Source organism: Dipodomys merriami, unplaced genomic scaffold, assembly GCF_024711535.1.
Source record: "Dipodomys merriami isolate MVZ:Mamm:240054 unplaced genomic scaffold, mDipMer1.0.p SCAF_15, whole genome shotgun sequence".
NCBI lineage: Eukaryota > Metazoa > Chordata > Mammalia > Rodentia > Heteromyidae > Dipodomys > Dipodomys merriami.
The window spans coordinates 23,582,106-23,606,382 of record NW_027202826.1 but is presented as its reverse complement, the minus strand read 5'-3'; the positions used below and the strand labels follow the sequence as shown (position 1 = coordinate 23,606,382).

The 24,277-nt window shown below is 41.7% G+C and overlaps 1 long non-coding RNA gene across 3 annotated transcripts; it reads left to right on the top strand.

Moving 5' to 3' along the window:
* LOC138826793 (uncharacterized) lies at nt 1-23,523 on the top strand. Of its 3 annotated transcripts, none has more exons than XR_011371855.1 (4): nt 1-162; nt 10,783-10,998; nt 22,986-23,076; nt 23,201-23,523. It is a non-coding gene; the product is annotated as an uncharacterized lncRNA (long non-coding RNA). The 3 variants fall into 3 exon arrangements; XR_011371856.1 differs by having other exon boundaries at nt 22,986-23,138; XR_011371854.1 differs by having other exon boundaries at nt 22,986-23,523.
* The last annotated feature ends 754 nt before the right edge of the window (nt 23,524-24,277 follow it).

The following is a 24,277-nucleotide window of genomic DNA, read 5'->3' as shown; positions in this document are numbered from 1 at the left end:
AATCCAATACACCACCCGTGCATAAGCGGGGATCCTGTTGTACGGCAGCCTCCGGGGGCGGGGCTATACACAAGCAACACCTATCAGAGAAAATTACACCTGCGGAGAAAATTACCCGGGAATCTCGGAGAAACAAACACAAATGAGACTGGAGCCAGAAAGGTCAGAGGCGGGCCCAAGTCCACTTTGTATTTTTGTTTTTGACTGAGACCACCCATTGGCGGGTGACCTGTCACCTGAGCCAAGCCTCCAACCCCAAAGCCAGGTCTCCAACCCCAAAGTCAGGCCCCCAACCCCAAGCCAGGTCCCCCCAAAGCCAGGCCCCCAACCCCAAAGCCAGGCCCCCAACCCCAAAGCCAGGCCCCCAGCCCCAAAGCCAGGCCCCCAGCCCCAAAGCCAGGCCCCCAACCCCAAAGCCAGGCCCCAGCCCCAAAGCCAGGCCCCCAACCCCAAAGCCAGGCCCCCAACCCCAAAGCCAGGCCTCCAACCCCAAAGCCAACTTTACTTTCAAGGGATGCTGCAACGTATTTAGCCTCAAGAGAGTCAGCAGGCTCTGGGGCAAGACCTAGGTTTAGTTCCTAAATGACACTTAAATTACCTTTCAGACCTTTTTCTTGCTTGCTTTTCTTATGTCCCAGTCCTAGGGTTTGAACTCAGAGCCTGGGCGCTCAGTGCTAGTGCTCTGCGAGTTGAGCCACAGCTCTACTTCTGACTTTTTGGTGCTTAATTAGAAATAAAAGTTCACAGGTTTTCCTGCCCAGGCTGGCTGGGAAACACGATTTTGTATCCCAGCTAATTTCCTCTCATTGGCTGCATTGAATTTTATGTATTAAAAGCAATAATTAAGCCGGGCGCCGGTGACTCATGCCTGTAATCCTAGCTACTCAGGAGGCTGAGATCTGAGGATCGAGGTTCAAAGCCGAGCAGGAAAGTCCGTGAGACTCTTATCTCCAATTAACCGCCAGAAAACCAGAAGTGGTGCTGTGGTTCAAGTGGTAGAGCACTCGTCTTGAGCCGAAGAGCTGAGGGACAGCACCCAAGCCCAGAGTTCAAGCCCCATAACCAAAAAAGCTACTCAGGAGGCCTGAGATCTGAGGATCACAGTTGGAAGCCAGCCTGGGCAGGAAGTTCTTAAGACTTGCACTGCTAATTAACCACACACAAAAACAAAACAAAACAAAAAATAAAACCCAGAAGTGGAGTTATGACTCAAGTGGTAGAGTACTAGCCTTGAGTGAAAATGCTAAAGGACAGCATCCAGACCTGAATTCAAGCCCCAGTATTAAAAACATAATAAAAGCAGTAATTAGCTCAATGTAAGCATTTAAAATATATTACGGTTTTGGTGGTCTTGCTTTGGCAAGTTATTTTAGAATTTATATTGGGAACCTTAAGGTACCAGGAAAGGCCCAGGTGTGTCTTGACCTCTGAGACCCTGGTAAAGATGAAAAACACTGCACATCACATTCTCTCCTTCTCTGGGCTTTCCTTTTTGAGATTAAGGTCTCCCTTTGTGGCCCAGACAAGCCTGAAAACTTTTAATCCCCTTGCCTCCGCCTTATATCTGCTTAGATTATAGGTGTACATCACCATACTAGTTTGATTTACTTTTGTTTTGGTGCCAGTCCTAGGGCTTGAACTCAGGGGCTGGCTTTTTGCACAAAGCTAAAGCTCTACCACTTGAGCCACAGCTCCACTTCCAGCCTTTTACCACTTAATTGGAGATAAAGAGTCTCTTAGATTTCCCTGCCTGGGCTGGCTTCAAAGCAGGATTCTCAGATCTCAACCTCCTGAATAAGTAGGATTATAGGTGTGAGCCTCTAGCCCCTGGCTTTATTTTTATTTGTTTATGGTACTGGGGTTTGAACTCTGGGCCTCATGTTTGCTAGACAAATGCTGTAATAAGGAGCTATGTCCTGATCTTTGTGGTGTCTTTAATCCCAGGCTAAGCTGGGATTTAGACATTATATTTTCTACAAAGAGTTAAAAACTATCAGATCATTTTAACTTTCTAAATTTTAGAAATAGGAATTTTGAGAACAAATTAGATTTTTCTAATAGAAATGTTTCTGAGCCTAAAGCCCTAAAGGGGAATAAGGAAACCAATTAATTTCAATTTAACTAATCATGTCTTAAGTAGCAAATGAACTAAATTCTATTGTCAGAGAACAACTGTATGGAATTCCCTGAAGGTTGACTTCCAAATGGCATTAGTGTAGTGGTTTCATGTCTTGCTAATGTAGTATTTCTGTTGGTCTCTGTAACTTCTGTTTGTTTTTTCCCTAGACATTGTTATTAAGAGTAGAGAAGAAGAAAAGTTGAAAGATCAAAGATAGAAAATTGTGAGAAATTCCCAATGGTATTCCAAGAAACAAGGCAGCTAATAACTTCATTTCCAAAAAAAAAAACATTTCAAGAAAATATGAGAAAAGCTATTCTCTTACTCAAAAACCTGTATTTAATATATAGTGTATAAGATTTTCTCTTTGTACTTGCTAAAAAAACAATGCATAGCCAGGCACCGGTGGCTTACGCCTGTAATCCTAGCTACTCAGGAGGCTGAGATCTGAAGATCAAGGTTCAAAGACAGCCCGGTCAGGAAACCGTGACACTCTTATCTCCAATAAACCACTAAAAAACCGGAAGTGGTGCTGTAGAGCAGTAGAGCACTCGCCTGGAGCTGAAGAGCTCAGGGACAGTGCTCAGGCCCAGAGTTCAAGCCCCACAACCAACCAAAAAAAAAAAAGCAATGCATTTATGTCAGGAGGGTGAGATCTGGAGAACCATGGTTTGCTAAACCCCAAATAACCAGCAAAAACTACACTGAAGGTATAGTTCAAGTGATAGAGGGCCAGCCTAGCAAGCACAAAGCTTTGAGTTCAAACCCCAGTACTGTTAAAAAAAAAAGATTATTTTTAAAAATTTGTTTATGCTGGACACCAATGGCTCACACATGTAAACCTATCTACTCAGGAGGCTGAGATCTGAGCCTTCTGGTTCAAATCCAAGTCCATAAGACTCTTATCTCCAACTAATCTCCAAAAAAGCCAGAAATGGAGCTGTGGCTCAAGTGGTAGAACACTAGCCTCGAGCTGAAAAAGCTTAGGGACACAGGTCCTGAGTTCAGGCCCAGAACCAGAAAAGAATATTTATGATGCTGGCAATCACTATTGGTGCATCAGTAGTAGTAGTAGTAGTAGTAGTAGAAGTAGTAGTGCTGGTCCTGGGGCTTGAATTCAGAGTCTTGTGCTCTCACTTGGCTCTTTCAGTCAAGGTTTACACTCTACCACTTGAGCCATACCTCCTTTTCTGGCTTTTGGCTGATTAATTGGAAATTAAAAGTCTCATGGATTTGTCTGCCTGGGCTGGCTTCAAATTATGATCTTCAGTTATCAACCTTCAAAGTAGTTTAGGATTATAGGCAAGAGCTTCCCACACGAAGAACCATTGATGTTTTAGATACAAACATGCCAAGTATTTCCAACCATGTCTGATTTTCTGCCAATGTCTCTAAACATTAAAGCAACTCTCAAAAATATATTCATGAGATACATGTTATTGGTAAGTTATGAAAGGGATGCACTAAGTTAGGTAGTGTTTATGTCTGGATATTTACCTTGGATATGTGGATGTCGTAGAGTACAGGAACAGAGTTTGGCAGAGTTATAAACTGGGCCATGGAAGGCTTGAAATGCTATATGCTCAAGCTTAGTCTCTAGTTTTGTCATGTTGTTTCCTTTGACTTTTCTTTTTTCTGTGCCAGTCCTAGGGCTTGAACTCAGAGCCTGGGTACTGTCCCTGAGCTTTTTGTGCTCAGGGCTAGGGCTCTACCACTTGAGCCACAGCTCCACTTAGAGTTTTTTGGGTTTTTTTTTTTGGGGGGGGTGGTTAATTGGTGATAATAGCCTCAAGGACTTTCCTGCCCATTCTGGCTTCAGATCTCAGCCTCCTGAGCAGCTAGGATCACAGGTGTGAGCCACCAGCACCTGGCTTCCTTGTGGTCTCTTTGAGAAGTCCAAAGAAACTAATGCAGAATGTACCACAATGAAAACTAGCATGGATGGAGAGCAAAAGGAAGAAAGAGTTAAAATGCTTAATGAATCAAAGCCTTGCTTTTCTGAAGATCCCCGCCCCCCCTGAAAACAGACACTGCCTTTGGGGACAACAAGCTCTGTGTCTTTGTCCAATTATTTGAGCAAATCAAGAAAGTCATTTTCATGGGAAAGACTTGATCACACAGTACTATAGGAAATTCTAGTGTATTTACACCCTTGCTCATTTCACACCAATACTATTTTTGAGCAAGTTGAAAATAGATTTGCAGACTGCCCCTCCTCCCCACCTTAAAAATGTACAATAATATCATGTTTGTGTGGAAACTTTCTCTTTGGAAAAATGTCACAACCCCATACGAAAGAGAATTAAAATCTTGTTATTTTAATTTACATCTCGCCACAAGATAAGTAAAGTTATCATTGAAATTCTAATTAAATGGGATGATTGACTAAGGTACATCAAAGAAACCAAGTGAATATGGTTGAATCGAAGACATTAATTAGTCTGCGTGCAAGAAATCCAGGGGTGTCAAGCTGAGCCTGCTACAAGGAGGGGGGAAAAAAAAGAAAGAAAGAAAGACAAGAAAACGCTGGTTTCTTTGAAGTTAGGAAGGGAGATTGTGAGGGAAGTAATTGCGTCTGACTGGATCCAGTAATGAAGGGCTGTAAATCAGAACCTCAGAATCTAAGGAAAGATGCAAGGAACGAATGTGGCTGGCCCCCTGCTGCGAAGAAACAGAATGCCAAGCGCACTAATTGACCCAGCCTATTTCCCAGTGGTTCTCTGTTATTATTTATTAATTTTTAATTTCTGAATTATTTACGTCCTGGGAAATTATTCTTGACAGCCTGTTAGACGTGCCGGAGTTAATGGAGGATGAAAGGATGGGTACTAGTATTAGCAGGTATAGTCAGGGGCTCCTGGATTTAATGATTTGGGGAGAAGGGGAAAATGGATTTCACTTCTCTACTACTTTAGGGGAGACACCAGTTATTTGATTAATTGAGGAATGACCAAAGCAAAAGTATATTTGAAGTGTAAATGAGTCACTGGGATGAGCTGTTTACTTGGCTCCTTTCTGAGTGGTAGGAATTTTCTTGAAGGTGAAGATTAAAAGCTGATGAAGATATATTCACACACTTTTCAGTGCACACCTGTTTGATTCAGATTAACCTCAGGAAAATCCTGGGATCCTAGAAAAAGGGGTATTTTCATCTTTCTCCCTCTTTTGTTCTCTATCTCTTGCCTTCTGTCTATCTGTCTCTCTTTGTCTCTGTCTCTTTCTCTCCTGCTGGTACTGGGTTTAAACTCAAGGCCTCCACCTGGGAAGTTAGCTTACTGTAAAGTGTTTGCCTGGTATGCATGAAGCCCTGGGTTCGATTCCTCAGTACCACATAAACAGAAAAATCCAGCTCAGGGATAGTGCCCCAGCACTGGCAAAAACAAACAAAAAAACAATTCAAGGCCTCATGCTTCTTTGCTTGCTTTCTTGGCTTGGTGCTCCACCATTTGAGCTATGTCTCTAGCTGGCTTTTAGCCAGTTAATCGGAGATGGTATCTTACAGACTTTTCTTCCCAGGCTGCCTTTGAACCATGATCCTCTGAATCTCAGCCTTTTGAGTAGGTGCAAGCCACCTCCCAGTTACCATCTGGGTATAATTTCTTTATGCATTTTAAAAAAATTTTTACCTATGAACACAGCAGTCGTTGTGGTCTTTATTCCTTAAGAAAATTTCTGGACCAGACATAGTGACTGATGCCTACTATTCCAACTACTTGAGAGGTAGAGAGTGGGAGGATTGTGGTTAAAGACCAATCCGAAACAGACAGGTCATCTTCATTTCACCTCAACAAACTGAATGTGGTGCTAGCACCTATGGTCTCTGCTTCATGAGAGTTATGGTAGGAAGACTGAGGAGGGAGGCCAGTCCCTTGGCAAAAACACTAGACTCAATCTGAAAAATAAAAAGCAAAAGTCTGGGGTCTTCCGGGCACCAGTGGCTCACACCTGTAATCCTAGCTACTCTGAGGATTGCAGTTCAAAGCCAACCCCAGCAGGATAGTCCATGAGAGTCTTATCTCTAATTAACCATCAGAAAATCAGAGGTGGCACTGTGGCTCAAAGTGGTAGAGTGCTAGTCTTCAACGCAAAAGCTCAAGGATAGCATCTAGCCTTGAGTTGAGGTCCCATAACCGACCAAGAACAAAAAAAAAAAGCTGGGATGTTGCTCAAGTGGTGGGGTGTGTGGCTCAAGTAGTAGAGAGCCTCTTTAGCAAAAGCAAGGCTCTGAGTTCGAATTTCAGTTAAAGAGGAGAGAGAGGGAGAGAGAAGAGGAGGAGGAGGAGGAGGAAAAGGAGGAGGAAGAGGTGGGAGAGGAAAGGAAAAGTTCTCATTGACTTCTTTCTGATTAGCAATTAACCAATCAGAAAGAAGCAGTGCCTGCTAATGTCAAGAAGGAGCAATGGAAGAAAAGTGTAAAGAGTGTAATGAGTAAGAGAGAGGTTGGTCTACTAGGAGAGCCAGTGGGACAGAGGTGGGTCAGCCATTCAGCCAAAGCCCAGTCATTTATGACTGCCCCCTTGCTGGCCTCCCTCCTGAGACTGCTGTGTCTGTGGTCACCATCTCTGTTCAGCTAGCCTCATTCCAGCTCTTTAAACTTGTCTTCTTGGGTCAACTTCCTCTTCCACAGTATTCTACACCAGGGCTTCTCAAATGTTAGCATGCCAGCAAATCACCTTGCCTCTTGCTACTCTGCAGGTTGGATGTAGTGGGCCTGGGTGCAGGGACTGAGATTCTGCCTCTCTAATACACCCCCAATGGGGACAATGTAGCAGGTCCTGGGCCAGACACGCAAAATTCTTATCAAATTCTTCTCCTCTCCCCCTCCATCCTATCTTATCCTCCCCTTCCACCTCTCCTCCCCCTTCGTTTCTTTTCTTTTAGACAGAGGCTCATTAAGTAGCCAGGGTGGCCCTGAACACAGGATCATTTTACCTCAGCTTCCTAAGAGCTGGGATTACAGGCATGTGACACCATGCCCAGCTCTAAATTCATTTTCTTTAAAAGCAATACTAGTTAATTCTGTCACTGAGAAACCCTATGTGAGTTCTTGTGCCTACAACTAAATAGAGATTCCTAGCTGAGCATGCTGTTGGCTCATATCTATGATCCTAGCTACTCATAAGGGTTGTGGTTTGAAGCCCTCCTGGGCAGTAAAGTCTGAGAGTCTTACCTCAAATTAACTACCAAAAAGCCAGAAGTGGACCTGTGGGTCAAGCTGCCAGCTTTGAGCACAAAAGCTCAGGGACAGCCCAGGCCCCAAGTTCATTCCTTTTACCAGTCATAGGACTAGATGGCACTACCAGTTGCCAATCTGTTTTCCAGATCCCAGAATCCAACTGTTCTTTTATTCTGTCAGATTCTTTTTCATGTGAATATGTCTTTTAAAAGAAATCTCTTTATTCAAATTCTAGTGGGATTTTGCAGAAAAACACAATTAGATGTGTGGTCTAGTCTACCAGAAAAACAGTTAAATCTGTTCTTGGCTCCTTGTAAAATGAACAATGAAGCTAAGTTTCTGGGTACAGAGACCAGCACTAAGGGCTTCTGTCTTCATTCTCTGGCTATGACAATGAGAAATACTATGCAGATCGAAGCTCTGTGTTCCTGAGAAAAAAACACTTCATCCTTGTAGCCAACTCATAGGGTTTTCTACCACCAGGACCAAACTTAGTGCTCACAGAGTCTGGAAACTTAAAGAGCAGAAAGCATTTCATTACCTCTGTTAGGTGGGGAATAATAACTTTCATTGAGAACAAATTCAGACTATATACTATCTAGCTTAGTGATGGTCAATGTTCAGTTGTTCTCCTATAAATAGATTGAACAAGCTAGCACTGATGGTTCACACCTGTGTCCTATCAACCCAGGAGGGTAAGATCTGAGGATCACGGTTCAAAGCCAGCCCAGGCAGGTAAGTCTGTGAGACTGTTATCTCTAATTAACCACCAGAAAACTAGAAGTGGCACTGTGGCTCAAGTGGTAGAGCACTCGCCTTGAGGTGAAGAGCTCAGGTACAACACCCAAGCCCAGAGTTCAAGCCCCACAACCAACACAACAACAACAAAAAAGTAGAGCTGTGGCTCAAATTGGTAGAGTGCTAGCCTTGAGCAAAAGAGCTCAGGGACAGCACCCAAGCCCAGAGTTCAAGCCCCACAACAGACAACAACAACAACAACAATAATAATAAAAATAGATTGAAAAAACTGTAAGCTAAATTTCCTAGTAGGAAATTTTTCTTATTACTTTTTTTTTGACACAGTGTCTTACTCTGTAATGCAATAATGTAGGCTGGCCATGAACTTGCAGTCCTTCTGCTTCAGCTTCCCTAGTGCTGGGACTGCAGGTGTGTGTCACCATGGTTGGCTACATATATCATTTATTATAATTTATATTATGTTATAGGAAAGGTACATTCAGGAAGTACATGAAGTAATTAACAGTAGCCAGGCAATACTAATCCCACTCATTTTCCACTGAGTGAGAAAACACGTAGGTTTTTTGTTGTTTTTTTTGTTGTGTTTTGGTCAGTCATATGGCTTAAACTCAGGGCCTGGGTGCTGTTCCTAAGCTCTTCTGCTCAAGGCTAGCACTCTACCACTTTGAGCCACAGCTCCACTTCCAGCTTTTTGGTGGCTCATTGGAGATAAGAATCTCATAGACCTTTTTGCCTGGCTTCAAACCATGATTCGCAGATCTCAGCCTCCGCACTAGCTAGCATTACAGGAGTAAGCCACCAGCACTTCACCTGGCCTCTCAGACCAATCTTAATTAACATTTACATGTTGTGTTTCTTTATTCCTAGTCTGTGAGCTAATTAGTAGTGTTCTACCTAGCATCCAGGCATGCTCTGCCATCCTGGCTTTGGGCTGTGGCAGAAGGGCCAAGGACAAAACAAGGGATCCCATGAGTTGCTTTGGTAAGAGCAGGAGTCAGGAATACCTGCATCCATCTCAGGTGAATATCTGGGCAGAGATCTGAGAGCAGTAGAAGACTGTAATTAGGTCAAGAGCAGATGTAGGGACTTGCAAAGAACACCACATGCACCTAAGTGATACTAAATAACAATACATAGAGACATTTGGAGGATAAGGGCAGGGTGAAAAGAGAGAAAAAAAGGGAAGGGAAGGGAAGGGAAAAGAAGAGGAGGAGAGAAGAGGGGGAGAGAAAGGAAGGGGGAGGATTGTCCTTCTCCACTACAACATAGTTCAGTGAAAACATTTTGCTAGGCACTGGTGGCCCACACCTTTACTCCTAGCTTCTTGGGAGGCTGAGATCAGATGATCATGGTTCAAAGCCAGCCTACACAAAAATGTTTGTGAGAATCTTATCTCCAATTAAGCACCAAAAAAAGCTCAAAATGGCACTGTGGCTCAAGTGGTTAGAGCACTAGACTTGAGCAAAGAAAATTCAGGGACAGCACTGACACATTCAGTTCAAGCCCCAGGACCGGCACACACAATTTTTTTTTTTATGTTGTTGAAGATTTCAAAACATACATTCAGGGATGGGAATGAGGCTTAGTGGTTGAGTACTTTCCTAGCATGCATGAAGCCCTGAGTTTGATTCCTCAGTACCACATACACAGAAAAAGCCAGAAGTAGTGCTGTGGCTCAAGTGGTAGAGTGCTAGCCTTGAGGAGACAGTGCCCAGGCCCTGAATCAAGTCCCAGGACTAGCAAACCAACAAAAAAACCACACGTGTTACTGAATGCATGTACACACACACACACACACACACACACACACACACACACACACATTAATGGTTTAGACTCAATAGAAAATGGGTTTTCTAGCTAGCAAGAACAGTGCTGTTGAGAGTATGCAACAGCGACTATTGTGTTATTCACTGATAAATGTATCCCCCACCACCAATGTTTTTGTTTTAAGTACAAATCAGTGAGCAGAAGATAAAGCTATTTATTGAAAACAAAGCAGAAACAAAAGTTCTCAAGAGTTGAATACATGGGCTGTCCTGGATCATGAGGTTAGTGGTGCTTATTTCAATATTAAATAAAAGGATTCATTTTCATTGAAGCAAGCAGGGAATTATGCTTACAACTTCAATTACCAATAATTAATTCCCCACACTGAAAGCCATGCAGTTTGTATTTAAACTCCCAATGCCCACAGGAGAACAAAAATCTATTTTGATCACTTTTTATTTTCATCATTTAAGGAGTACATCTTATTTCAATTAGGTACACACATTTCCAGATTGTCAGAGAGAACAAATACCCTTTCTATAAAGGCAGGGAGTTGGGGAGGGGGAAATAGGTGGGAGGGGTGGGGAACCTTTTAAGCGCAACAAAGAAATTTCTGGGATCTTTTCTTTCTCTTGGTTTTATTGAAGAAGCACCTAACACTGTATAGAATTTGATATTTCATCTATACCAAGCTATTATTTACAAGCAGATGGATTACTCACTAAATTTGTCTTTCCTTGTGCACTAAGCTATTCTTAACTAGTCTTTCCCCTATCTGAATAAAAGAAAGCAACTGAGCATGTTTTTTGAAATTTATTTAAAAATTTTTATTAAGTAATTGTACAAAAGGCTTTCAATTCCACGAGTCAGCTATAATTCCAATCAATGCCTATTGATCGATGTGACCCTTTATGTTGTTCTCCTACATCTTTCCTATCCATCCTATTCCTACCCTCAGGTACGTCCATTTCAACACCTGATTTTGAATGAGACCCACGAGGTGCTGCTCCAAAGCAACCCCACCAGCTCTGAGTGGGGCACAGGAACAAAAAAGCTGTTCAAAACCCAGCACGGTCCCACATCCTTCTGACAAGTTCTGAGCACCTGAGAGAAGCCACTAGAATGTCACCGAAGCACAGACACAGTCAGTGTTGGAATTCATAGAGATAGAAAGGTAAGACTGGAATGGGGTTTCACCAAAGCCAAGGAGACTTGTGTGAGGAACAGAAAATAAGTTCTAAGATGGCTCATCTCACAATTTAAAGGCATTAGATTTCTTCCAACTTGGAAGTATTAACTGCTACCAAGTAAATCTCAGCAGTTCATAATGGAAGTGGTTATTTTATAGTTAAATCTCACTAAGTGGAATCCAGTGCAATGAAACCATAAACTGGAATTAGCTGGCTTTCAGGAAAAAGAGATACATCACGTAAAACAACCAACCAAACAAAAAAGAATACAATAGCCCTCAATACAAATGTAATAGCTAACAGCAAGTTAAAGGCAATTATATATTCCTTTCAGTCTTTAATCCATAGTTTATGATGTCCAAATATGTCTAAATCATGATCTTGGTACCCTACAAAATATTCAATACGGTGGTAACACACTAAAAAGAAAAAATAGGATTAAAAGGATTAAACTAGATTTAGTGCCTGATACTTTTAGGAAAACAAACCAATGTCAACTAACATATTTTACATGATTCTATTGAGACCAAAATTGAAACCAAAATTTTCTTTAAGAGTAAGTGAATCTTAATAATTACAAGTTCTTTTTTTAATATATACCCTAACATGTTTACTTAAGTGACACAGTGCTAACATAGTTTATAAACATCACAATATTTTAAAATAGAGTGTAACAAAATTGGAAAGGATTTACCAACCATTGTTCAACTATGTAAAGTATGTGTTTTGCAAAGAGGAATCAATTACTTTGGCATGTTTTATTCATATCTCTATATACATCCAGAGCTATTGCTACTGCTGAATTGATGCTATTACCTAATAGATATACATTTCTTTTTTTTTTTTTTGGCCTATAACATTTATGACTTCTATGAGCTTTGCAATACAATTATTTCTTCCACATTGGGTGATATGTACATTGCTTTTGTTTTGCATAGCATCAGCTGTTCCCTCTTTCCCACTTGTTCCCTCCCTCCCATCGCTGCCATTGAGTTGCTTAATTCATTTTGATCAATGTCCAGTGCAGTGGATGGGTCCCACTGATGCATGTTTTTTCCTGATTCCCTCTAGTTCCCTCTGGTGCACACATATATACCATATATGTGATCAGCAGCGTGGGGTTATTTAGTAGTGATTCGACCAGATGAGTGGAAGTCCTTTGTTTCTTTTTTTAAAAAATTATTTTTATTTTTTTTATTGTGAAAATACCATACAGAGGGGTTACAATTACATGGGCAAGGTGATTACAAGTTCTAATAGCTATTCAAGTTGTTACTCAAACACTCTGATTAATCAGTCAACTCTTTTCAACATTAAGTAAAAATTCATATGACATTGAAGGAGACCAACCTGTCTAGCAAAATTCAACCAAAGGCAAGGAGAATAGAGAAGTCTTTGCTGATATTTATATCCAAACAAACAAACAAAAACAGATTTTATGTTCCTGAAGGCCAACTCATATTTAAATCATTTGAACACAGAAATTGGCCACTGGCATGCATATATAGATTATGCATTGCAGGCAGTTAGCCTAGCCAAATATTTCCAACAATGGAAATAAAATCTTAATAGAAAGGATGTCTTTTCATAAAAAAACAAAAAAATTACAGAATTTTTTCCTTTAATTCAGAGTTTATGTTAATGAGCTATTTTGACACAGATTTATTGCATTTGGGAATAAAGAGTAGCTATATGACTGACTTTTTTTTTTGTCAGTGGTGGGGCTTGAACTCTGAGCCTGAGCTCTTCAGCTAGTGTGCTAGTGCACTACTACTTGAGCCACAGTGCCACTTCCGGGTTTCTGGTGGTTCATTGGAGTTAAGAGTCTCATGGACTTTCCTGCCTGGGCTGGCTTTGAACCATGATCCTCAGCCCTCAGCCTCCTGAGTAGCTAGGATTACAGGTATGAGCCACCAGCACCAGACTTCCTTTTTTTTTGTTTTTTTTTTGGGTCAGTCATGGAGCTTGAACTCAGGGTCTGGGCACTGTCCTTGAGCAGTTTTGCTCAAGGCTAATGCTTTACCACTTTGCGCCACAGCACCACTTATAGTTTTCTGGTGGTGAATTGGAGATAAGAATCACAGACTTTTTTGCCCAGGCTGGCTTTGAACTGTGCTCCTTAGGTCTCAACCTCCTGACTAGCTAGGATTAGAGGTATGAGCCACCAGTGCCCAACAAGAGTACATTTCTTTTTGGACAATGTCACCCTCACAGGCTTTTCTGCATGGGTTGGCTTTAAACCATGATCTTCCAGTTCTCAGCCTCCTGAGTAGCTTGGATTGCAGTTGTGAGCCACCAGTCATCTCTTAAAACAGTGTTCAGGAGGCTCCTTGTCAACATGTCCCCTCTACTTAGTTGCTTTTTTAATTATTCCTCTTGAAATTTCCTCTTAAAATTTGGTGAATCAACACTAAAAGAATGGCTATCTAGAGCTTTCCTGTGACTTACATACAGTGAATGACATAAACCAAGGTTGGATTTATACTGTGCACTTAGTTCAAGATTCTTTTCCACTAGCAAGCTGCTTCTGTGACTATACATAATCGTGGGTAGTGAAGGTGGAACATTTTCCTCCTTAAACAATGAGTTTAAAAAGCAGGACTGGAGGTGTAGCTCAAGTGGTAAAGCACTAGCTGTGAGCAAAAAAAAAAAAAAGCCAATTCAGAGTGCAAGACTCTGAGTTCAAGCCCTAGTATCAGCAGAAAGAAAGAAAGAAAGAAAGAAAGAAAGAAAGAAAGAAAGAAAGAAAGAAAGAAAGAAAGAAAGAAAGAAAGAAAGAAAGGAAGGAAGACTTAAAAAAAATAGATCGTGGGGTTTAAACTCTGGGCCTGGGCGCTGTCCCTGAGCTCTTCAGCTCAAGGCTAGTGCTCTACCACTTGAGCCACAGCACCACTTCTGGCTTTCTATTGGTTTTTTGGAGACAAGAGTCTCATGGACTTTCTTGCACGGGCTGACTTTGAACTGTGATCCTCAGATCTCAGCCTCCTGAGTAGCTAGGATTACAGGTGTGAGCCACTGGCACCTGGCTAAGAAACACATTTTTTAGTCAATTTCTCCAGAATCTTAGGAAGTTTAAGGATAACACTATTAATGTGCTTCACTTAAAAGTTGTTTCTTGGGCTGGAAGGTGGCTCAGTGGTAGAGCGCTTGCCTTGCATGCCTGAGGCCCTGGGTTCGATTCCTCAGCACCACATAAGCAAAAAGAAAAAAAAAAACCGGAAGTGGCGCTGTGGCTCAAGTGGTAGAGTGCTAGCCTTGAGCTGAAGGGCTCAGGGACAGCGCCCAGGCCCAGAGTTCAGGCCCCACGACCGGACCCAAAAAAAAAAAAAAAAAAAAAAAAGTTGTTTCTTAGCTAGGCGTTGCTGCCTCATGCCTGTAATCTTAGCTACTCAGGAGGTTGAGATCTGAGGATCTAGGTTCAAAGCAAGCCTGGGCAGGAAAGTCCATGAGACACTTGTTTTTTTTCTTTTGCTGGGGGGGAGGCAAGTTTTTGGGCTTGAACTCAGGGCCTGAGCATTGCCCCTGAGCTTCTTTTGCTCAAGGCTAGCACTCTATCACATGAGCCACAGCACCACTTCTGGCTTTTCTATGTACGTGGTATTGAGGAATCGAACCCAGGACTTCATGCCATGCTAGGCAAGCACTCTACCATTAAGCCACATCCCCAGTCCCCCCACTCACCCCTGTGAAACTCTTATTTTCAATTAACCACCAGAAAACTAGAAGTGGTGTTGTGGCTCAAGTGGTAGAGCGCTTCACATTGAGCTGAAGAGCTCAGTGTTAAAATATATTAGACATCCAAATACAAAGAACAAACAAAAGGTTTATTGTCAGCAAAGGGACTGGCAAGATCCCTTCTCACAAGAGAGGAGTGAGATGTGCTGGCTATTGTCTGAGGTGACTTATATAACCTACTGAGGCTAGGAGGGGCTAGAAGGGGTTAGGAGGCAGAGATCCTGGTGTGGACCTGTGGACCAGGGCTTCATCATGGCAGACTAGGATTTATGGCTCCTGCTCAAGTAGTAGGTAAGGGACCCTATAGCTGTCCAGACCTGAAGGTCACTCTAACTGGTTCTTGTTGCCTTATATGGTGGTAGCTGCCCCAGAGGAGTGCCTTCTTAAGGTAAATGGGGTTTAAGGCTGATTATTTAGTGCCTTTACTATGTGGGCCTAGTGTTACCTAGGAAAGGAGCATGCTAAAGTATGGAAAGGGGAAGGAGCATGCTAAGCTATGGGAAGGGAGTTCATTAGGCTAACACTCAGGGACAGCACCCGGGCCCAGGGTTCAAGCCCCATGACCAACCAAAAAAAAAAGTTGTTTCTTTAACCTTGACTTCATCATCTCTGATATGAAAATGGAAATGTTAATTGATTTGACTCTGCGACTTAATTGAGCCTAATTAATATATAATGATATGGGATTTTTTTGTGTTTTTTGTTTTGTTTTGTTTTGATTTTTTTTTTTTTTACCAGTTCTGGGCTTGAACTCAGGGCCTGGGCACTGTACCTGAGCTTCTTCTGCTCAAGGCTAGCACTCTACCACTTGAGCAACAGTGCCACTTTGGGCTGTTTCTGTTTTTGTAGTACCAGGGCTTCATGCATGCTAGGCAAGCAGTCTACCACTAAGCCACATTCCCAGTCCCAGTTGTGACTTTTCTTGTTGTTGTTATTGTTGGGCATGAAACCTGGGCCTGGGCACTGTCCCTGAGCCTCTCTGTAGTGCGTTGAGCCACAGTGCCACTTTAAACTTTTTCTGAGTATTTTATTGGAGATAAGAGTCTCACAGATGTTCCTGCCAGGCTGCCTTTGAACCTCAATCTTCATATCTTAGCCTCCCAAGTAGCTAGGATTACAAGCATGAGCCACTGGCACCTGGATCAAAATTTTTTTTTTTTTTTTTTTTTTTTTTTTTTTTTGGGTCCGGTCGTGGGGCCTGAACTCTGGGCCTGGGCGCTGTTCCTCAGCTCTTCAGCTCAAGGCTAGCGCTCTACCACTTGAGCCACAGTGCCACTTCCGGCTTTTTTCTTTTTGCTTATGTGGTGCTGAGGAATCGAACCCAGGGCCTCGAGCATGCAAGGCAAGCGCTCTACCACTGAGCCACCTTCCCAGCCCCCAAAATATTTTTTAAAGAAGATTTTGTAACAACATCTAAGTGTTATAGGAAAGATTCTCTGCACTGTTAGCAGGTGCATATGCTCATTAATAGGTACAAATGCTCATTTTGGAAGTGAGCTGGGCGTTAGAACAGCACACACCTCCCATAGCCACACACTGCTCACCACGAAGCCTGTGTGGAGCACTCCATACTTGTGGCACCATCTGTTCCAGGATTATCATTTTTTTTTTAGAGTCTTTGGAGTTTTCACAAATAATTAATTGAAGCTACATAAAACCACATAAGGAAGAAACTGAAAAGTCACGCCTAAGCTAGGTGTGTTACAGGTTGTACACACCTGTAACTCCAGCACTTGGGAGGCTGAGTCAGGAAGATTGTGAATTTAAGGCTAGGGACATAGTAAACTGTCATAAATAAAAAGGAAGGGAGGAAGGGAAAGAGGAAGGGAGGAAGGAAGAAAGGAAGGAAGGAAGAAAGGAAGGAAGGAAGGAAGGAAGGAAGGAAGGAAGGAAGGAAGGAAGGAAGGAAGGGAGTGAGGGAGGGAAGAAAGAAGAAAGGAAGGAAGGAAAGGAGGGAGGGAGGGAAGGGAGTGGGAAGGCAAAAGAGAGGGAAGGAAGAGAAAAAAGAGAAGGACAAGAGGGAAGAAAGAAAGGAAGGGAGGGAGGGAGAAAAGAGGGGACCCTAAAATGAGTGGAATTAGGATTAAATAGAGTGACAGTTTATGGCTTCAGGTAATACTGACTTAAAAGGAAGGATTGAAGCTGGGCACCAGTGGCTCACACCTGTAATCCTAGCTACTCAGGGAGCAGAGATCTGAAGATTAAGGTTCAAACCTAGCCAGGGCAGAAAAGAGTCTCAGTGAGACTCTTATCTCCAATAAACTACTCAGAAAAAGCCAGAAGTAACCCTGTGACTCAAGTTGTAGAGTACTAACCTTGAGCACAAAGAGGCTCAGGGTCAGTACAAAGGCCCAGAGTTCAAGCTCCTGGACCAGCAAATTAATTAATTAATTAATGGAAGGATTGATCAGCAATGATCATTGAGTGGGAGCTCAAACTTTTTTTTTTTTTTTTTTTTAGGTCGGTTGTGGGGCTTGAACTCTGGGCCTGAGCACTGTCCCTCAGCTCTTCAGCTCAAGGCTAGTTAGTGCTCTACCACTTGAGCCACAGGCCACTTCCGGCTTTCTATTGTTTTTTTGGAGACAAGAGTCTCACGGACTTTCTTGCCCGGGCTGGCTTTGAACCGTGATCCTCAGATCTCAGCCTCCTGAGTAGCTAGGATTACAGAGGCATGAGCCACCGGTGCCCAGCCTCAAACTTTTTTTGTACAGTAGTTTCTCTAGTTGTTTCTATTTATTTTTTAAAAAACTCTCTGTTAAATGACTTCTTAAACATTCAACTAGCTTAACACTCATGAACCTGCAAGGTAGCTGTTTTGAACTCCTGCTTTGCAGAAGAGAAAATCCAGGCTGAGCAAGTTAAGTATCTTCCCATAGCTCATAAAAAGCAGTGCCTAGAAGGCCTTCCCCAAGAAGCATTGGCGAAAGGTTCAACCTTAGTCCAGAAATGGACCAGATAGACACATTTTGAATGTCACCTCCCACCCGGAGGTGAGATGGATCCAGTTTTAGATTATCCCCATTTGAAAGAGTAAGAGCCACCACAAGTAATAGAAATGTTAGATGCTATGTTTGAAGTCACGGAGGGATTAGACTAACCATGTGGCAGAACTAACGACCTCCCAGGATTGTGTTAAAATGGAGCAAGTGGTCTCACTCAGCTCCTTTTATCTCTCTTTCTAGGTCAGCGCCTGCAGGGTTGTCATCCTGTAAGTTACTTTTCCCTGTATTGCCTATCAACTACTTGCTGTCTTGCTCTGGGGTAGTGATATTTTAAAGAAGATAAAAGTTGCTAAGGGTTTGCCTGAGTTTTCTGGGTACTTCTTTCCATTTTCTACTTAACTTTTGCTCTGGAGACTAGTGCAGTAAGACAATGAGTGGTTTTCTTTTTATACTGGAGGTCCTTGTGGAAAGTTTGCAAAACTTGGAGAACACACACACACACACACACACACACACACACACACACACACACACACACACGCACACACACACACACACACACACACACGCACACATACACCCCTCTGCCAGGAACTTAAAGCAAATAAGGATCACTTCAGAGACCAGTTTAGATGTTCTGATGGGGCTTTATGTGAGTTCAAGTGTACAAAAATACATAGCTTTAAAAAAAAACATAGCTTCAGCTTCAAATTGTTCATGAGGTGTGTTTTTTGAACACTGGTTTGGGTCACACAGGACAAGAAGAAAGAGAGAGAGAAAAAAGGGTTATATTTTGTTTGATTCTTTCCAGCTTTCGGGATTAAAGATATGGTGTCTGCCATTGGTTGACAGGCAGGTGATTAGAAAAGAAAATGTCAGACTTAAGAGATTCAGAGAATTGGATGGGAAAAAATAATTTGTTTCTTGAAGGGACACTTAAGATGATCAATTAAACACCTTGCAACAATGATGGTTGCTGATTTACTTAAAACCTTTGATTCTCACACCTGAAATCCTAGCTTAGTGAGGAGTCTTGAGATCTGAGGATCCTGGTTCAAAGCCAGCCTGATCAGAAAATTCCATGAAACTTTTTTTTGTTGTTGTTAGTTGTGGGGCTTGAATTTAGCACCTGGGCACTGTCCCTGAGCCTCTTGGTGCTTAAGGTTAATACTGTACCACTTGAGCAGCAGCTAGCACTCTACCTCTTGAACCACAGTACCACTTCCAGTCTTTTCTGAGTAGTTTATTGAAGAGTCTCACAGGGACTTTCCTGCCCAGGCTGGCTTTGAACCACAATCTTCAGATCTCAGCCTACTGAGTAGCTAGGATTACAAAAGCACCAGTCTTGTTTAATCTGTATTCAAATTAACAGGAATTTAAATCTTAACAATATGCAAGTTTTCCTTCCTGTTTATGAGTAGGAAATTTAGTTTTTTTTCAGCTGTTTTCAACCACATCAAATTTAAGAGTTCTTCTATTTCTACATGTTTAGCATATCTGAAGGCATTTGAATGTACAGTTTTTTTTTTTTTTTTTTTGGGTCCGGTCGTGGGGCCTGAACTCTGGGCCTGGGCACTGTCCCTCAGCTCTTTAGCTCAAGGCTAGTGCTCTACCACTTGAGCCACAGCGCCACTTCCGGCTTTTTTCTTTTTGCTTATGTGGTGCTGAGGAATCGAACCCAGGGCCTTGAGCATGCAAGGCAAGCGCTCTACCACTGAGCCACCTTCCCAGCCCTGTACAGTTTTTAAAGTGAGAATTTAGAGAATTTCAATGCTTTCACCAATTAAGTTTATACATATAATTAATCTTATGTTCTAAAGAAGTGTCTGAAAGTGGAACTGTGGCTCAAGTGGTAGAGTGTTAGCATTGAGCATAAAATCTCTGGGACAATGCCCAGGCCCTGAGTTCAAGCCCCAGGACAAGCAAAAAAAGCAAAAGAAATTTCCAAATAAGCCTAGTAGTTTGTTTTATTGGGGGATGGGGTGGGGAAAGGAAACTAACAAGGACAATCACATAAAAAAAGTGATTTTAAAAATTATATCCACTATAATATAAGAGACTTTGGTGAACAAATGTGTTTTCAAATAACCTCAAACTATGACATGTGATTAAAAAAAAAATCATAGCCAAGCCCTGGTGGCTGACATATGTAATCCTAGCTAATCACTAGTCTGAGATCTGAGGATTGAAGTTCAAGTCAGCCCAGGCAAGAATGTCCAAGAGACTTTTATCTCCAATTAAAACCACCCAAAGCAAAACAACAAACTATGGCTTTAGTGGTAGCATACTAGCCTTGAACAGAAAGAAAGCTCAGGGACAGTGCCCAAGCCCTGAGTTCAAGCTCCAGGACTGATACACACAAAAATAAGAAAAAGAAAAATCTTTTTTTTTTTTTCTTCAATAAATCCCAATGGTAGAATCCAGATGCCTTTTTGGAACAAAAATTGGAGACTGCTTGTTAAATAAGAGTAATTTGCGCTGGGTTCCTAATGTAAAATAGCTTCAAATGCTTTTTGAAGTAGGTCATTTGAGGACTGTAACAATGTCTGATATATAGCAACCTTCCTAAGCAAGTCCATACAAGAGAGCTCAACCCCATAACATCCTTGGGATTTCTGACCATATCAAAGCAAACCGGGCTACATTATCCAGGAGCTCTAATGAGACTGTTTGTTTCATTGAAATACTTTCAATGACTATGTCCAGCATGAAAAAATAATTATCTTCATTAGTTGAACTCTTTCTGTTAGCACCAGATGAAAGGTTCAATATTGAAGCATGATAAAAAAATTAATTCATTGCAAAACATATTAAGCCAGATACTGTGGGCTCATGCCTGTAATCCTAGCTACTCAGGAGGCTGAGATCTGAAGATCAAAGTTCAAAGGTAGCCCAGGTAGAAAAGTCCCCATGAAACTCATGTCCAATTAACCAGCAAGAAGGCAGAAGTAGAGGTATGGCTCAAGTGGTAGAGCAAGAGCTCAGCTGTGAGCAAAAGAGCATAGCAAAAATGTAAGACCATGAGTTCAAGCCCCAATACCACAAGTGATAGATAAATAAAAAATTAATGTTACAAGGAGTGACCTTTTATGAGGAGTTTAACTGAAATAATTCATCTAAAATAACAGGATTATTGTCTTAAATTCTAATCTTAGACATAAATACCCTAACACCCACCTAGAGAAAATATCATTGGGCTGGGAAGGTGGCTCAGTGGTAGAGTGCTTGCCTTGCATGCATGAGGCCCTGGGTTCGATTCCTCAGCACCACATAAGCAAAAAAAAAAAAAAAGAAAATATCATTGAGAAACAGATTGCATCTACAACAATCTTAAGACCTTTGAATTGTTATACCAACATTTAGTTTCCTTGTCCTGGAGGCTATACACCTCAGGTCAAAACATAAGAGTGGACTTCACAGTCCACTGAAGACTCCTTCCTTCCTTTCTTCCCACCCCACCCCCTCCTTTTGTGCTGGTACTGGGGCTTGAACTCAGGGCCTGGGTGCTGTCCCTCAGCTTTTGTGCTCAAGGCTAGTACTCTTCACCACAGCTCCACTTCCAGCTTTTTGGTCAGGTACTTTTTTTTTTTTTTTGCTTATGTGGTGCTGAGGAATCAAACCCAGGGCCTCAGGCATGCAAGGCAAGTGCTCTACCACTGAGCCACCTCCCCAGTCCACTCCAGCTTTTTTCAATAAGGCTAGCACCCTATCTTTTGGGCCATAGCTCTACTACCAGCTTTTGGATGGTTCATTGGAGATAAGAGTCACATGGACTTTCCTGCCCTGGCTGACTTCAAACCTCCATTCTCAGATTTCAGCTTCCTGAGTAGCGAGGATTATAAGGCATGAGCCACTGGGGCCCAGCTGAAGAGTTTTTTTCCCCCCCTCAAGATAAGATTATTTTGAGTTAAGAAGAACACATTTATGATCACATGGAGGGAAATTCATGTAGCATCTGCCACAATCGCTTCTCTGTGGAAAGAATGAACAGAACCAAATTTCCCATCCAGTGAACACTCCTTGAGCTCAACATAACTGGCCTTCATTGTAATGAAGCACCAAGAAGTGTCTTATGATTTGTGATTCTCACGCAATGGCTCTTGAGTTAGATGGCATGAAAAGAAAACACCTGACAGAGGGACCTGAATTCTGGTCATACAACCTACAGATACCGTTTCTATTAATGTATGAGCTCCAATGTAACCAAAGAACAAGGCTCACTAATGACTGAGAAATTATTTAAGATGGATTTCCAAAAGCAGATGCAGATCATTAGCAACAGAAAAGACTTCTGGCGTGATAAAAGAGGTTTGAATTATTTGGGTTGTTTTGTGCAAAGGAGTAAGTAATTATAATGAGACAATTTTCTTTGGGTGGGTTAGGTATATGGAGACAATAAACTTGAAGATTTATTTTATTTTTATTTTTGTGAGATGATAATTTTGTTGGTCTCTTGTGTTTTCTGATCAAACGTTCTGATGTTAGTCTGCTAATAAATGTGTCAATAATTAGGAGTTTTTCTGGTTGTGTACAAGGAGTAGCTATGGGGAAAAATGAGCCCTAGGATCTTTGTTTTATTAGCTTCCTTACACCCCTAAGCTTTGTGTGTACAATTCACATGTGATTTTAAGAGTTTCTTTTAGAGACCCTGGAGGAACTCATCTTAGCCAAACAGCATTATGTATTAATAGATTATGCTAGTTGTTTTTTTCCTACCATGTTATAAACTAGAAAGTTGGCTTTTCCAGTTTATTAAAAAAAATGGAAATTTGAATGTTTTGATTGTTAGTCCCTTGAGGTCTCTACTTCTTTGGAGTTTTATTTTCCCACCCCTGATCCAGCCTGAAGTTCTTTGTCTGCAATTCAATCTCTATTGCTTTAATCATTTTGGATTGTACCGATGGCTTCTCGGTAATAAAAGAAATAGGGAGCCAGGCTTGGCATGGGACAAAGTCTCTTTAGCTGCAGTAAGACGTTACATATGAATTGTCTACCCACTAAAGGGCCCAATGTCAGATTAAATTAATGAGCTGCAGGTTTTAATCATTAAGGTAATAGCAATATGTGGATTCTTTGCCTCTGTTTTAATCATTTCTATTTTTTTGTCTCTTCTTTCTTCTTCTTCTTTTTTTTTAACCAGCTAGGTCATCAAATGTTTTCTTTTGAGTTGTCTTTCCATTTCATGGAAGGAAATAAGTTCTATATGGGGCAGAAGTAAATGCTTCAGCATTTTAAGAAACCCCAAATGCCTTCAGGGTTTAGGGAAATTTATAGCTCTTTGTGCTCCCATGCAGGAATTCGGAGGAGGGGGAGACAGATCTGTGGCCATCATTAGCAAATGGGACCAGCATGACTTCCAATTTGCCAAGAGTCCAAGGGGAAGAGGTGACTCATGGGTCTCAGCAGAGGAGGTGGAAATGGTTGATTTTGTGGACCATTTAGATCAGGTGAGTTGAAAGAGATACTGCTGACTAAGACAGCAGGAGCTCTGAGCGCTTTCCTTCCACAGAAAATTGCTCTGTGCAAGACTCAATGCTCAGCCTGGTATCTTGCTCTGAAAATGTTGCCAAGAGGAGTTGCCGTTCTCAGGAGTGAAGCCATGGTGAACAGACCCACACAGGTCCTGAATCTGATTTCTTCTAGTGAATAAAGCCATCTTCCAAAAGATCATCAATAGATGAATTTAACATCCTTTCCATTTCTGCTCACATATTCTTTTTTGGTTTGGTTACCAGACATTATTTTTTAAGTTATGTTGAAGTAGTTGTACAATGGGGGTTTCAGTTCAACAAATCAGTTTGCTCTTTCCCATCTTTCCCAACCCTACCCATCTGTTCAAGTTACCTGGTTCCATTTTCACATATACACATTGAATAAAATGACTGTATTGGACCACCCTTCCTCTCTTCATTCATCTCCCCCCTCTACTCCTGTCCTAGATTCCCCTCAACCCCAACAAAACATGTTTCAAATTCCTGATATTCATTTTGTTAAAACTATGCATTATCTGCTCACATATTTAGGCTATGCTCACATGAAACTTACAGCATAGGTCAAAAAATAGATAAGTTCCATTTCACCTGTTACTTTGTTGGGTTGATGGCAACCCCAAGGCTCTTCACTGAATTTGCTCAATGAAAGCAATTATTTTTGTGAACTCCATGGCTGAATTCTATTGGCTGTTCCCTCGCTCAAGTATAGCTCCTCAGTAATTCATTATAGGAAATGATGTCATTCAACCAGGAACTTCGGAAGTTGGGGCCACTTACTCCTCTGAGTTTTCAGATATACTTGATTCTCCATAAAAGGTTGTAGAACAGAATTGTTACTATTGGGATAAACAGAAAGCTTAATTTCCTTTCTGGAAATTAAGGTAGGATGCTAAGACCCACAGGTGTCTATGTATGTGTGTGGAGTAGGTATAGAAATACAAAATTGCAAGTAGCTTGTAGCACAATACTGTAGTCCTAACTACTAAAGAGTCTGAGATCTGAGGCATGAGATTTGAAGTCAACCCAGACAGACAAATCGTAAGATTCTTTTTTTTTTTTTTTTTTTTTTTTTTTTTGTCGGTTGTGGGCCTTGA